The sequence below is a fragment of the Meleagris gallopavo genome, chromosome 3, assembly GCF_000146605.3.
Source record: "Meleagris gallopavo isolate NT-WF06-2002-E0010 breed Aviagen turkey brand Nicholas breeding stock chromosome 3, Turkey_5.1, whole genome shotgun sequence".
Classification (NCBI taxonomy): domain Eukaryota; kingdom Metazoa; phylum Chordata; class Aves; order Galliformes; family Phasianidae; genus Meleagris; species Meleagris gallopavo.
Window position 1 is genome coordinate 12250837 of NC_015013.2, and position 13462 is coordinate 12264298.

The 13462-nt window shown below is 43.6% G+C and overlaps 1 protein-coding gene across 1 annotated transcript in view; it reads left to right on the top strand.

Annotated features, from left to right (window-relative positions):
* Positions 1-6: 6 nt before the first annotated feature.
* Positions 7-13462, top strand: part of SLC22A23 (solute carrier family 22 member 23) — a 99336-nt gene continuing 85880 nt past the window's right edge. The window contains exon 1 of the mRNA XM_010708408.1: positions 7-288. The gene's annotated coding sequence lies outside the window, so the exon portion shown is untranslated. The remainder of the gene's footprint in view (positions 289-13462) is intronic.

Genomic DNA, 13462 nt, shown 5'->3' on the forward strand with positions numbered 1-13462 from the left:
CGGGTACCAGCGCACCCTGGTGCTGCTCACCTGGGTGCCGGCCCTCTTCATCGGCTTCAGCAAGTTCTCGGACTCTTTCCTGCTGGATCAGCCGGACTTCTGGTGCCGGCAGGCCGACGGGCAGGGCAACTGGAGCGTGGCTCCCGGCCACGGCAATCGCAGCGGCAACGGCAGCATATTCCCCCCGGCCGCTCTGCCCACCCCGTTGCGGGAAACGCCAGCGAGTGCGATTGCCACGAGTGGCACTACCGCATCCGGGCCGGCCTCGTCCAGAACGTCGTCAGCAAGGTGAGCGGAGGGCTGTTGGGTCCCCGGGTTCGCACCCCCGTGGAACCGATCCCCCCTTTCCCCTTATCCCGTCCCCATTGCTGCGTGGGTTTGTCTTAGTCTCGTGTCTTGAGATGACGTTCTCAGCGCTGTTCGCATGCGTGTCTGTCTGTCCCAGAACGTGGGTCTGTCCCAGACAGGTGGCCATGGGAGGGCTGGGGCAGGGCGCAGGCAGGGTGCCTCTCAGTTCTGTGTGTGCTATCAGAGCCAAGAGTCGGGCTGGTGCACAGGGAAACTGATGGTACAGGGAAACGGACAAAGTTCTGTGAACGTCTCGTTCTACAGTCACACCCTTTATATGGTTTTCAATAGAGTAGTAAGAGAGGAAATGTCTCGAGCGAGTTGTATACCTCTTCTGAGGTAGAAAGCTCTGTTTTCTGCTCCCTCGTGCAGTGGCTAAAGTGGAAAAATTCTGATGAGGGAGGCTGAATCCTTCCTGTTTTCTAAAAGAAGCCTCATGTCTTCACCTTCTCAGGTTTTGCTCGTGCTTTGGCTGTGTGAAGGCTCTGCCATTGGCCTGGTGGTATTAACAGAGAGCTCTTGAAAGTGCTGTGTTATCTGCAGCTCTTGGAAGTGCAGATTTAAGCTGTTACACCAGGAAAGTGGTTTCCCTTTGGCTCAAAACCCCAAACTCAGCACAATTACTTCCTGCCTTAGAAGCGTGTTAGGGATTAGCTGTGCTTATCTGGTTGGGAGGAAGAAATGCAGCAGTGACCGGGTGGCCGGTGTGCTCGTGCTTTGCTCTGCCAGCAGGCACTGGTATTAATCGTTGGAAATCATCATTTCTCTTTGTGTCCCTCGAAAGCGTGCCCAACACTGGGAAAACAAGTAAAGCAAATCCTCCAAAACTTGAATCCAGAATGGTTTTCAAACAAGCCTGCTGCACTCCTTCCATGAGGAAAGCGCAGGCACATGGTGGACTTGGTTGGCTTGTGGTGTTAGAGCGCATAATGAAATTTGACATTTAAGAAGAGAAGCAGATTTTCTTCTGATTATAACCAGAGATGGAACGATTCGTATGTTTTTTGGGCTTCACACTGATGCTGGAGTGTAAGGAAACGATCTTGAAATATTTCCTTCTAGTGCAAACTGTAAGAAATTTTTTTCTCAAAATGTTGGGAATCTTGTGAAGGTCATCGTCACGTTGGCCTCAGAAGGTCAAGGGAGAGTTAGTTTGCTATCTTGCACGCTTTCTTAATAATAATAATAATAAAGCGTTCTTTGGAAGCACTTGCGGCAAAGGGCAGATCAATTTTAATGGATAAATAAACAGCTGTGGTCCCTGCTGTCTTCTTTTCTACAAGAAAGAATAATAATCATCTTTTGAGACTCCGAGTTTTTTTCAGTGTGGAGTTCTTGTTGTGTGTTTGCTTCCAAAAACTTGGCAGCTTTTTCTCTTCAATTTCTAATCCCTTATAATTAGAATTAGGTTGTTTTTATGGGGTCAGGATTCCTCCCTAGCTTGTGTTTTTGTTCTCTTTGGGGCTTTCTGGGTGGGTGTGCTGTCTGTTTTCATCACAGTAAAGAAAAAGGAAAACCCAAGCAGAGCATCAGTGTATGGCTGAATTGTCTTCCTCCCATAAACCGCCAGGCACTCCTGAGGTGTGGGAGCATTTCTCATCACTGCTGACTCTCCTTGCGTGCATCCCACCAGCCTTGGTGCAAAGGGACTTTGCTGGGGATTGAGGAGGTGTTCCCATCCCAAGATATTCAGATCTCCCTTAACTCCTCTCAAAAATACTTTAGTTTCTGTAAAAGATTGTGATGTTCTCATCTTTCTAAATAGAGTTTTATTAAATCTTAGTCTAATATACAGTAATCTATGTAATAGCCAAGGGTTATATGGAAATATCGTAAACAGAGCCAAAAGTATATCAATAAAAAATGCACTTTTGTTTGGCCACTAAGCCACTTTGTTCTTGTGGTAATGCATTGGAACAGGCTGCCCAAGGAGGTGGTGAAGTCACTGTCCCTGGAGGTGTTCAAGAACCGTGTGGGTATGGCACTGAGGGACATGGGTTAGTATGCATATATGTGATGAGTTGATGGTAGATGATCTTAGTGGCCATTTTCAACCTTGATGATTCTATTACTCTAAGTTCCGCTGTCTCCACATCCTCTCCTCTCATGGTACCTCAATCCAGTGTTGTGTCTCTGCCCCTGTTCTCTCAGCTGACCCATCCCTACATCACACTTGGGGCTCGTGGAGTTGTGATCCAGCCTTACTTGTTGTCTGGCTGCTCCCTGCTCTGACCCAGGAGGCTGCTGGGGCCGGCGGTGGCCTCATGCTCCCTGGAGGCCAGCACTGTCTCACCTAGCGCTGCCATCGCCCTGCCCTCCTCCAGTGAGTCACTGGGAGCGCTGCTTTTTATAGTGCTGCCAGTCATTAGAACTGGGAGAGGTAATAAAGGACGTGCTGCTCGTTATTTAATGCCGTTGAGATACATACAGCGAAGAGGTCAGGTGCATAATTTAACCACAGGAATTCCAGTGGCCATATTAAATCATGGATCTGAGCTCATGCCCTGCCTTGGTGCATAAATCTTGGTCTTGAGCTATTTCGTGTGTAAATATCCCTAGGAGAATATCTCTCTCGGAGAATTCTCTTGTGAGGCTTCTTAATGCTAAATGCTTCTTGGAAGATTTTCAGCTGTTCTTTGTCGCATCATCACCACTGTCACATCACTACAAACAGAGTGCACCCGTATCACTTGTGATATATATATCCTGAACTGTCTTTTGGGCCAAAAGCTAGCAAGTGAATCATGTCAATGGACTGTGTCTCACTGCTGTCCGGAGGATGCATGCTGAAGAAATATTTTCTTCTTTTTTTGAAAAGGAGAAAGCTGAGTCTCACTTTGGCTATTTGCAGAGTGGCCATTCCAATAAATTATTAACATTGACATAACAAGCAACATAATTACAGCTAAATATATACTGCTGTGCAGTGTATCAGGAAATTGGAGTATGTACTTAGCGGGGACTTTTCCAGCCTTCTTGTCACTCTTTAATGGCTGCGTCTTCTATCAGTCTGCAAAGCCAGCTGTACTCCTGGGGTGAAGTTTTCATGGCAGTGTGTAGTTATGGGGCTGATGGCTCTTGCTTTTCCCTTTTGTTACCAAGATGACCAGTCTGCTGTGTTCAGTATTGTTATGTGGTGGTGTGGTGTTGTTTTGAATGCTAATCTGTATAATGGACACCAAGAGCTGGCAATGGGCAGTGACTGAAGCTTGATTAAATTGCAGTGGGTGGTAGTGCAGCATCTCTCCATGCGCGCTGGCATTCCAGATCAGCAGTGTAGGGCCAAGTGGTTAGTTGGAGGCTGCTTTTTAATCATCTAGAACAATTATGTAATAGTATTTCATGTCTGGTCACACGGGAATTGTTGTTGTGGCTGCTTTTCTGTTCCGGATGCTTTGTTTTGCTGCAGTGCTGTTCCTCTTGGCTCTTTGCTTCCCGCTTGATTTGGGTTGAATCATCTTCCTTCACAAGGAACGTGCCATGATTTTACCTACTTGCTGCTGGTTTGATCTTTCTCATTCCAGTTTGGCTGGGCCTCCAGCAAATTGTCTTCCCTAGTAAAGGGGAGCTTAATTCAGGGGAACCCCTGTGTGGTCCAGCTGTGAGCATGGGGCAGCGCTGTCTTGGTGGGGACTTGAGTTAGTTCAAGCAGTGATGTGATGCTCTTTGCCTCTGCAAGGGCATGTCTGTGCCCTGCCGGGTTTTATCCCCTTCTCTTTCTTGCAGTTAAGGCATTTTTCTGGTCTGGTCTTCTGTTGTCTTGTCTTGCTAATCTGGCAGAAATTTTAATTTTTATTTTTTTTTTAAGTCATCATTTTCTTTTTCCGTCTTGAGTTTTTGTTGCTGAGTTAATGAAGTGAAATGGCTCTGCGTGTTGACTCATGCCCTGGGCTGCAGTGATGTCTTACAGGTTTACTGCGGGTAACTGCAAGTAACCTGAATGGTTACAACACAAATCTGCGTGTAATAACAGCAATAAGTTTGGCACTGCTCGTGGGTTGGTATGTCTTGGAGTAGGAGACAGGTGTGCATTTCAAGTGCACTTTTAGAATACAGTTATTAATTCACAGGGATCTCTGGCAAGGTCCTTCCCAAAAGGAGGAGTGACCAAGCTTTGGCACAGTGCCTATGGAATCTCGTCCTTGGACATACTCGAAAGCTGTCTGGACATGGTTTTGGGCTCCTGGCTGAGTAACCCCAAATCTATTAAACCCCCAAGTTACAGTACCCAGTGCAGTAGCTGGGCCAGAGGCAGTAACATCAAAACTAGTGTATTGCCTTTGCCCATGCTTGCCTTGTATGGATTGAAGGGGGAAAAGGGAAGCAGAGCATGTAATGAGGCTTTCCACTTATTGGGCTGCTAATGAATGCCATCCTAAGACAAGGCATGAATCTATGTGCGTTCTGGCTGAGCAGAGTGCAGGATGTGGACGGCTGTTTCGGTTGCAGTGCCCACGTTTCCCAGTGTTGGAGCTGTGCTGAGCTGGCTTTGTCTGCCTGCAAACAGTGCCTTATCATATGCTGACGTATGCAGTAGCCAACCGTGCCTTATCATATGCTGATGTATGCGATAGCCAACTGTGATCTCACTAGATGATAAATATGTGCCTAGCGAGCTCACACACTGTTTTTATTTACTTCTGGGGGGGTGCTATGTGCACACCAAAATACTTTTAAGCAATTGGTGTAGAAAACACCAACTACATTAAGATCGATATTGCCACCACCAGGGCTCATATAGACTTTGTTTTCTATTTGGTGTGGATTTGCTGTGCTAGAGGGAATGTGTACAGAGTTAATGTTTATTATCAGCTTGAAAATAGTGTCTTGGATACTGGAACCTGATTACAATCTACTGTAAATTTTTGCTTCTACAAATGGCACAAACTATAACCATTATTGGGAAGGTAACTCCACGTTACAAAATCTTCACGTCATTCTCAGCTTGAGAAATCAGACTGATTTTTTTTTTTTTTTTGGACCTTTCCTATTCCTTGTTTTCTGTGAGTGTGTGAAACCACTGTTTTTTTGTTTGGTATTTGTGTTTGAAAAGGTTGGAGTTTTGTTTGTTTTCGTTTCCACTCCCTGGTAGATCCTGTATCTCAGTCACTCAGTCTACACACACCAGCCCTGCACCTGTTGTGGCAGGACTTATAAGCTTCAGTGTGTATTTACCAACTGTTCAGGCAGTTTCATTTCTAATGTGCTTTAGCAGTTTTCTCTCTGCTTACTCTGGCTGCAAGTGTGTGATTGTAAAAGATGCCCTCACAGTTTTCTTAAATTGTCAAGGAAGGATGAACTGGAGTTTAGGAAAAGTATTTAATCTGGAGCTGTTTGTCATGGTAACACTGAGATGAGAATTACAGACCAGCTGGTTGTGAAGGTGTCCATTTTCAATTAAGTAACATCTGGAATAGCAAGAGATTTGTGGTTTTCCTTCACTTAAAAACCATTGGCTTCAATTAAAGCTTTCCAGATAAATTCTAGAGAGCTGCTAAATTCAGAAGTGTCAAAAGAGATTTAAGCTTTCGTGTTGCTTTGGTTCTGTTTTCCCCATTAGCCTTCTAGTTTCCATCCATGTCCCCCTCTGCACTACCTGGTGTCCCTGCCTGGAACAACCATTCCCCTGCTCCTTCCTGCCCTTGTGCTCCTGCATTGTAGCTGCGTGTCTCAGGGTTATCCATCAACAACTGTAGGTAAAAGAGAAAGTTCTTTTTAAAATTTCTAATCTTCTCCTTGGGAGGAAAGTTCAATATGTAATATAGAGGGGCTGTGGTTTTTTTTTTTTTAAGGCTTTCTATTCTGTATTTAATTTACAGCTAAGGGAGAGCCCCAGATATGGATTGTCCCAATGAAACACCAAGAACAAAACATCAGATAAATGAATATTTTCTGGTACTTGTTCTTGGGATGCATATTTAGGTACACGAGGAGCAGGGTCAGGAAAATCAGGAATGCTGCTTGTAAGGTAAGTTCAGCAGCATGTAGTTTATAGCTATCCTGTGCACTGTTTCAGAGCACCAGATAGGTGGTTCAGTTCCCTGAACCAGGTGGTTCATCCTCAGCAATGGGTCTAGAGGAATTCATTTTGGCTCGAGTACTGTCTGTGTTCCTGTGCAGTACTCTGCTGCTGCCCAGTCTCCTGTTGGCCCACGGGCTGAAGTCTGTGAGGATGTCTGCAGTGTCACAATGTCCAACCTACAGATATTGTTGAGGATAGGTCTTTCTTACCTGAGTTACAATGAGAGGGCAGGGTCATGGCAGTAATAACTACATGTCAAAATTAAGGCATCCGATCTTTTTATCTGCAGCGACTGAGCAAGTGTTTCTCCTGAGGAATGGCTTCCTTTTCTCATCTCCTTACCTTATCCCCATTCAGGAGTTTTGTCCCATGCTTGGCATTTTTGAGATTTTTCTCCCAGTGCTTAAGGCCTGTGTGGTTTGTTTCAAGTATGTATTGTCCTGAAAAATACTGGCCTTGAAAGTGTTAACTTGGTTTTGATAATCAGATGATAGTGAATGTTAATATTTAACTAAAGCATTGTGGATTCTTTACGTCTGACTTCTATTTACAGTGCTTAGACCTGTTCAAGATAGCAACTTGACAACTTGTTCAGTTTTCTATTTATCTGGATCATGAAGTCAGTCCCACCAGAATGTGCCTTTCCAGAATAAGTGTGGTTGGCTAAAAACTGAGGTGTGACATTAGGACACTAGTAAAAAAAAAAAAAAAGAGATTTTTGTCTCAGTCAGTTCTAGTGAGAGGTGTCCTTTTCCTAGTCTTTCCGTGCACCTGGAGGGTGGCAAACATCTGTGGGTATTAAAACAAAGCATAGGTTTGAAGTCAGTCAGATCTGTGACAGTGGTTTCCCTGTGATGTCAGAACATACGTAGAAAAGATGCAGCACAGATGTAGAAGGGAGGTGAAAGTATCCTACATGTGAATGTAGTGTCCACAAAAGCTGCAGGCAAGACTTTCTGACTCCCAGTGCTTTGATGCTAGATGATATTGTGGAGTTGGCAAAAGGGGAAGCAAATTGTAACAGCTGGAAAACAAGTTAGTCAACTAATCTTAGTAGGGTGAAGTCTGGAGAAGATCAGGATGTCTCAGGATAAAGGGAACTGCTAGTGAAAATGAAAGAAGTGATAGAGAAGTGGGTGGTATGTGGATGCTACTAAAACTGATTTAATCATGTTGAGTATTCACAAGACTGTCATATGATTAACAAATCACCTTTTAATTGTTAGTGTATTAGTGATGATTATTTACCTAGCAAACTTCCTTCTTCCCTGTTCCAGTGGGGAAAAGAAACAGATCTGAGATGGGACCGAGGCTGGGAACAGAAGAGCTAATTGCTCCTATTTAAAAGATGGAACTGTAGATTAGAAGAAACCTGTTTAGTTTTGTAGTGTTTCAGATTGCATCTCCTCACTGTTGGATTCTGCTGGCATAGTGGTTATTGGATAGATTGGAGGGTCATCTTCACCTGATGCATAAACTAAGGAGTAATTTGGTGCAGAGCAGTGAAATTTTAAACAGAAGCCTTTTCTGGATACTTAGTTAACTTAGTGACTGAGAGACAAAGTCAGTTTCTATGGTCTTGTGTATTTGAAGTTTGTGGCTTGATTTGTTTGTTTGTTTTCGATCACACCACTTCTGGAGCAATGTCACCATGGGGAGAAGACTATCTCAAGTGAGCCATGATAAAAAGGCATCAAATACCTTCGTATTTGATTCGTGCATACAGATGTGAGTGGGGCATCTTGGCTGGCAGGCGTGGAAGTGGGGTGCAGAGCTATGCTGGAAGAGCAGTCAGCATCACATCACAGGGAGTAGCCAACCTGTTTACCCTGAGGTATTATACAGGGCAATGGCTGAGAGTATCTTAATGTACCCTATGTGTTAGGTTTCTCTCTGTGTGAAGGAGCTGAAGTTTGCAAAGCAGGTGGGAGAGTTGTTTTATGTATCCGTGTTTGTGTAGTGATGTGTGGTGGTGTGGCACCCAGCCTGCATGCTTTATTTGTGAGGCTGAAATACCAGACTTTAAAAAAAACACTTCAAAAATTAGGGTAGAAATATCGCAGCGAAGTTGTCTATCCCAAAGATGAATTTCAACAACTTCAGAAACTGTTAGGTAAGCTTATGAGGTCAATGGTTGTGTACTGTTTTGAAGGTATGGAAACAGTTTTCATAGGTACATGAAACTGCTTTCATGCAACACTTTGTGGTCTAATTATATCTGTCTGGGAAGCCTGCTGAGCACATGTCCTCTGGCTCACGCGCCTGCTTCTCTTTCTCTCTCCCCTTTCCTCTGTCCCCCAGACTCTTGACCCTGTGGCAGCAGTCAAAAGTAGTTACGCCCAAATGGTTGATACCATGTGAACAATTTCTTGCTACCTGAGTAAAAGTTCTTCCAAACTTGGGCAGTTATTAACTCCCCCCTGAATATCAGTGGGTACTTGCTTAGTAGTGATTTTAGAAGAAGCATTTATTTTAACATTTATTTATTTAACAAAAGCATCCACTTAGGGTGAAGTTGAAGGAAGTTAAGTATATGGGGTGCTTGGAAGTCTAGTGTCGTGCAGGAAGGAAGCATCTTGAAAGCCTGGTGTTCTGGGTTCAGGCATTCCAGTATAGGAGGTGCATGTTTCTTTGAGTAGCTCTTGAAAGCAAACATACAACAAACGCTTTCAGTAGTGGTTTGCTGGCTGCCTTCTTGTTGGTTGTTTTTTTTTTTTTTTCTTGACTCTCATATTCCAGGTAAATCAGTTGTACCTGATAAGAACATAGGCCTCTTGCAGGGATTTCCTCTCATCAGTGGGAAAGACTTATTTTGGAGACTATTGCTTCTGAATGTGGCTGGTCAAAGAAAAAGGAATTTATTGTTGTCCCTTTTTCTGAAGCCTTTCGGGATTATTTGGCTTATATTTTAAACCTCAAATCACCATTTTGAAATGTGACATTATATATAATATACTTACACACAGCTGGCTGTATTGGTGATCAAAAATGCCAGGTGTTCCCAAGAACAATTTATTGATGCTTGAAGTACATTCGAAGATCAGGGAATGTTTTGCCCGGCTGTGTGCTCAACAGAGAAGCATTGCTACCCTGAGCCTTGAAGATTAAAAAGATTAAATGCTCTTTTGTTGCTACTGCTGGCAGGAAGGAGAGGCTGGAAGTATGACAGAGCTGCCCCTGTTGTAATTTTTGTCTTGATTTGTTGTTCTTCTGGTGGGTTTTTTTGTTCAAGAATGTCTGTCAGTAAAACCAACTCTGTGCTGCAGTCTGGTCTCTGGTGTGTCTCTGGGTGGCTTCTCCGGCAGCCTCTTCTGTGACAGAGCTGCAGGGTTACTTTCTATAGAGCTGAGCATTGTGATGTTTTCTGGATCTTGTATGTTTTCTCAAACTTTAACGTTAAAACACGGCCAGGTTGTTACTTCTGGTTGGAGACTGAGAGAGAAAGGAGAGGAGAGTTGTCCTGTGGCGGCCCATAGGAACTTCTTGTCACTGTCCTCTACAGTGGTTGTGACTGTGAGCACTACTCCAGCAATTGAGTTACTGGGAAAAGGCATTAGTAGTATGGTAGAAGGACTGACTGTTCTACTTTTTGGTTGAGTTGCGTTTTTTAGACTGTTTTTTTTTGGGGGGTGGGGGGGGAGGAGGGGGAGAGTATATTTGCTGTTTTTCTGGTTGTACTTTAGTCTACTGACTTGAAGTTTTTCCTCCATCAGTAAGGACCTGGAGGTTGTTTTGCTTTTTGTTATATATAGGGTATGAAAAACATCACTTTTTTTTTTAATTCTTATTTTCTATGTAGCTTGTTTTATTTATTTATTTTTTATTTATTTATTTTACTGAATTTGTCGTTCAGATTTTTGGGAAAAATACTGTGAGAATGCAAAGGCATCATACACTCTCACTATACAAGGTGCTTACATAGAAATGGAGAGAAAAGATGGGTTCCAGAGCCATGTAGGGAAAACCACCAAGGTCTAGTAATAAAGTGATAAATCACGAATAGGTGTCAGTGACATGTAATTGATTCTTGTTTCCAAACTGCCATGCAACGTAGCAGCATGGGGCTTCTTGCCAGCTGGGGTTGCCCCAGCTGGCTGTGGCATAGGTAACATTTAGAGGCTGGGGATCCCAGGGTGGCACCTCTTGTCCAGAGACTAAGGAAACAGGCAAGGAAAAGGTTTTACAGTTGCATTTTACATAAAACTATTGCCTTAATTTCACAACAAATCTGGGCTTGCTGTGTGAGTCCTATTCAGACTTCCATCTCATGTAAGGAAGATATGGGATGGTTACATTTGAGGTGCATTAATTTTTGCCACGTGTCTTCTGAAGTGTGTTTCTAACAGTCCTCGGGCTTGAATTCTGGCTTTTGAAGCTGAGTGACTTTCGGCATGGGTGGTGACTCGCTGAGATCCTTTAAACATTAGGATGCTAAAGGTGTGACTCCTTAGGCTTTGACAAAAAGTGCTGTCAGCATGTAAAAAACACTTGCAATGTATTGCATGTCTGCTCAGGTGAGATTCTGTATATTGTTACAGAAGTTACTTTTTTTTTTCTTGTAAGATCCCTTGCCATGTTTTATATAGCTCTGGGTGTTTTTAAAGCATAACCTGCTGCCTCAGCATATCACTTTATCAGATCTTTTGCACTGTGAAGCTGGATGGAAGATAGAAAAACCCAGGGTTCACTGTGAATTTACCAGCGCCCTTCCTTCAGGCTGCAGACTGGTAACTCCCAAATGGGGGAGAGGCCATGGGTTTCTGCCAGAGCAGCTACAGGATTTACTGGTCTCCCTGCTTGAAACACACATTAGTCTGCCTTTTGTAAGAGGTGATAGGAGATTAGTGTCTAGTCTCTGGCCAAAATAGTATTCTGGTGCACGTTTACTTGGAGTGCCATTTGAACTGCCTTTCCCAGTGTGCAGTGACGTGGGAGTTTGTGCTTGCTTTCTTTGTGGAGCAAACCTGACTGTCCTTTTTACAGGACAAAACCACTGGTACTTGTAGAAGGTCGCACTGTATAGGCAGCCTTGATGGCTGCATCTGTCTGTGCCACATTATGCTGCTCTTGTGGACAGATGTCCATGATGTTTCAGATGGTGTCTGTGATGTCCAGAAACAGATATTTCTGTTCTCAATTGACTTACACTGGGCTGCAGAGAGAACCTTCAGAAGGCAGCGAGTGGCCAACCATGGGATTGGCATGGAAATAGATGTTTTTGCTTTCCGAGTGTGGCTGAGGAGTTGGGCAAGAGCCTTGAAAGCAAACAGACACGTGGTTCTTGGATAGCTTATCAGAAAGTGCACTCCGGGCATTACTGAAGGACTTGCTGAGAGTTTAACCTTTCTTCTGTTTTTAAACTCCTGCTCTATGTGCTAAAGTGGACAATTTAGTGTCTGGCTTGTTGTCCTGGCCTGGAATTTCACAACAGCCCTTTGTGAGGCTTGGTCTCCTCCAGCCATGAACCTTCACCTCTGCCTGGCCTGGCATGTTGCGTTCCCTGTCTGGGCTCTGGTGGTGGCCAGCCATTGTGGCTGGCAGCGGTAGGCCCTGTAGGTAAATGGGCCTCGGGTTCTTTTTGTGGTGTTACTGCTCATCTGACAGTAACAAAATAAAGATGGGCAACTTACGGAGATTGTCTTTAGGAAGTGCTTGTGTATAAACATAGCTATCTTTAGTACCTTTAATTTATAATCTACATTTAAGGGGTTTCTCATTTCTAAGAGTTATACAGACCTTCTGGATTGTAAAAATAAGCCCAGTGACTTCTGAAAGTTTGCATGGAACTCAGAGGTACCTCCTAAGTGTGGTTTTGTTTGCAGCTTGCCTGGACGCTTTTGCTGCAAACTAAAAATTGATTCTTAATAACTGCAGATATTAAGTGGAAGAAATTTAATTCCTACTAAAATACTTTGAAGATGTCAAGAGCTTCGAAGAGCAGTTCTCACTGCCTTGCAGAACTGCTTGCTGTAGATAGCCAGTAGCTATTTGGTGGGGAAAAAAATACACATAGCATTTGTTTCTGGTTGCTTTGTGTACCTTCAATATGCGGCTTGCAGAATGGTGTAGAGAATCAGACAAGCCAGTGTAGTGACAAACTCCAAAAATATTTAATGAAAACAAAAGCCTGAGCCTAAGTGTCTGCAGAAAGCTGGCGTGTTTCTTTTAGCCACAGAAGTGCTATGCTTCTTGGTGAGATGGTACATTTTGGGGAGGATATCTTCTGTGATGTTGAACCAAATGGATGAGTCAGAACTGTATGTCATGAAAATGCCTAATGCTGCAGTGCACCTAATTGAGCTCTTTTGAGGGAAGGTTTGTTTTGAAGTTGCATCTGACTTTTGAGAACAAATTCATGTTTTTAGTTTGCATGATTGGCCGTTAGATTTCAGTTAGTATTTTTGGGACAGCCACTACAATTATATTATATGCAAGCAGCTGTTTATTCTGTGAAGTTTTAATTCTGGAGTATCTGATCCTCCAAGGTTGGCTGTACTTATTTTTTATTAAATGTGTATGGCTACTGTTACCATCAATATTTGAACACTTTACAAACCGCGAGCAAACATGCCTTCCTACATTTATTCAAGGATACAATAAGGCTGTCCGCACTGTACACCCAAGAAAGACTAAGTTGCCTGTCTGAGAGCAATAAGGATGTTGGGCTAAAGCCAGGAATGCAGTCTGACTTTTCTGAGGCTTAGTCTGAGCCTGAGAGGAAAACATCTTGAAGGTTAGGGAAGCTAAGGGACCTTTATTTTTACCATCTTTCTCATAGAAAGGTGGGCATGCCCTAACAGCTTCACAGAGTGGTCCATTTGCTGCTCTTTTGGATGAAAAGGGTGTTTTTGGTATTAGGGGTAGCTCTGGAATGAAAGTTTGGCTCCTGTCTGATTTGTGAGCTGTGATGGAGGCTGCTTTACTAAGGCTCTCTGGCTCAATATGAAAAGCTGGTCTGACAGGACATATCATTAGTCTTTGTCACCTTCCGCATCTCAGGATGTTTTTCTGACAGCAGAAACATCTTTCCATTTTGCCTATGGGAGCCTGAAACCAGAAGCCACTGGGATTTTGTGGCAAAGGAGCTACTTT